The following is a 2,500-nucleotide window of genomic DNA, read 5'->3' on the forward strand; positions in this document are numbered from 1 at the left end:
ATCCAAGTGGCTAATTTTTTAATTAAATAAAAACCCTTTTAACTCAGTGGTAGAGTAATGCCATGGTAAGGCATAAGTCATCGGTTCAAATCCGATAAAGGGCTTTTTAAATTAGTGGTAGAGTAATCTCGTGCTAAGACGTAAGTCGTTGGTTTGAATCTGATAGAGTACTTTTCTACTAAATTGATTCACTTTTTTTCTTTGTTTTTGAAACTTTCTCTATATTTTTAGAGAATTTTATGACTTAGTGCGGGATGGATACCAAAGTTTCAGAATTTACGCTCTATTCATTCAATATTTCCCTTTTTTGAAGACAAATTTTTGCATTTGGATTATCTATCACATATAGAAATACCCTATCCTATCCATTTGGAAATCCTGGTTCAACTCCTTCAATACCATATCCAAGATGTTCCATCTTTGCATTTATTGTGATTCTTTCTCAACTACTATTCGAATTGGAATAGTTTTATTACTTCAATGAAATCCTTTTTTTCAAAAAGAAAATAAAAGACTATTTCAATTCCTATATAACTCTTATGTATCAGAATATGAATTTTTTTTGTTGTTTCTTCGTAAACAATCTTCTTGCTTACCATTAGCATCTTCTGGAACTTTTCTGGAACGAATCCACTTTTCTAGGAAGATGGAAATTACACAAGGAATCCTGGTCTCAAAGAAGAGGGAAATGGGGATATGGCGAAATCGGTAGACGCTACGGACTTGATTGTATTGAGCCTTGGTATGGAAACCTGCTAAGTGGTAACTTCCAAATTCAGAGAAACCCTGGAATTAAAAAAGGGCAATCCTGAGCCAAATCTGTGTTTTGAGAAAACAAGGGGTTCTCGAACTAGAATACAAAGGAAAAGGATCCAATGCCCCGAAAACCCAAGGTTTCCTCCGCAAGGTTCGTCCACGGAGGGTGAGTCAGGGCCTAAGATCAGGCCGAAAGGCGTAGTCGATGGACAACAGGTCAATATTCCTGTACTACCCCTTGTTGGTACGGAGGGACGGAGGAGGCTAGGTTAGCCGAAAGATGGTTATAGGTTTAAGGACACAAGGTGACCCTGCTTTTTCAGGGTAAGAAGGGGTAGAGAAAATGCCTCGAGCCGAGGTCCGAGTACCAAGCGCTGCAGCGCTGAAGTATGAGCCCCGTGGACTAGCGATTGCTTCTCCACGAGGCTCATACCAGGCGCTACGGTGCTGAAGTATGTAACTGATGCCATACTCCCAGGAAAAGCTCGAACGACCTTCAACAAAAGGGTACCTGTACCCGAAACCGACATAGGTGGGTAGGTAGAGAATACCTAGGGGCACGAGACAACTCTCTCTAAGGAACTCGGCAAAATAGCCCCGTAACTTCGGGAGAAGGGGGGAATAAGGCTTGCTATTATTAGAAATGTCCAAAAAATATCATATTCGTGAAGCAGACTAGGCGGACTGGTCCGAGTGAAGAGAAAAAAAAGCCAGAAGGAATCATTGAGTGAAAAAGGAGCAAAGAATGACAAAAGATGAGACTCTACTAGTCTTCACTCTTGTGGTTTTTTATGGATCCTCTTATGCATTATGTTCGATATCAAGGAAAGGCAATTCTTGCATCAAAAGGCACTGTTTTTTTGAAGAAGAAATGGAAATGATACCTTATCAATTTATCTTTGATTTGTGAAATCCTTGGGTTTAGACATTACTTCGGGAATTCCTATTTTTTTCTTTCAAAAGAGTAGCAACATACCCTTTTTTCTTATTTCCTTCGATAAAGCATTTATCTCTTCTATAGAAATCTAATAAGAGGGATTGATTCTGATATACTTTTATTGGACTTTCTTCTTATTTGAACCTTTCGATTTATTTCTATATTAAGGATAGACTGACAAAGTTGGCCTAATTTATTAGTTTTCACTAACCCTAGATTATTTCCCTTGATAAAAAAAATTATGTCCTCTCGAGCTCCATCGTGTACTATGTTACTTAAACCCAGCGCAAATTTGGTTCGGAACGAATAGAACAGGCTATGTCGAACCAAGAGCATTTTCATTACTATGGAAAATGATGGATAGCAAAATCCACAATCGATCATGTCCTTCAAGTCGCACGTTGCTTTCTACCACATCGTTTTAAACGAAGTTTTACCATAACAAACATTCCTCTTTTCATTGCAAAGTGGTATAGAGAATTGATCCAATATGTATGGAATCATGAATAGTCATTGGTTTAGTTTTTTTATACTAATTAAAACTTGCTATCTATGGAGCAATATGGATAAAAGAAAGTAAGTATTTATCTGGGAAGCCTCCGCCAAGATCCAATTTATTTAAACCCATATTAAAATTCTATCATATGAGTGAAACATAGTTTGAAAAAGACGACTAAACAAGTTTGCTTAAAACTTATTTATTCTTAAATTTCCACCCTCAACGGATGGCTCGAGATGATCAATCTTGAAGTGAGAAGAGAAGGATTGACTCTTCCTCAATAAATAAACTATCAACCTCCAAAAAAG

At 37.5% G+C, this 2,500-nt stretch overlaps 1 non-coding gene across 1 annotated transcript; it reads left to right on the forward strand.

Annotated features, from left to right (window-relative positions):
• The first annotated feature begins 32 nt into the window (after window positions 1-32).
• On the forward strand, window positions 33-104 carry TRNAT-GGU (transfer RNA threonine (anticodon GGU)). Its single transcript has one exon. It is a non-coding gene; the product is annotated as a tRNA-Thr (tRNA).
• The last annotated feature ends 2,396 nt before the right edge of the window (window positions 105-2,500 follow it).

This window comes from Triticum aestivum, chromosome 6B (assembly GCF_018294505.1).
Source record: "Triticum aestivum cultivar Chinese Spring chromosome 6B, IWGSC CS RefSeq v2.1, whole genome shotgun sequence".
NCBI lineage: Eukaryota > Viridiplantae > Streptophyta > Magnoliopsida > Poales > Poaceae > Triticum > Triticum aestivum.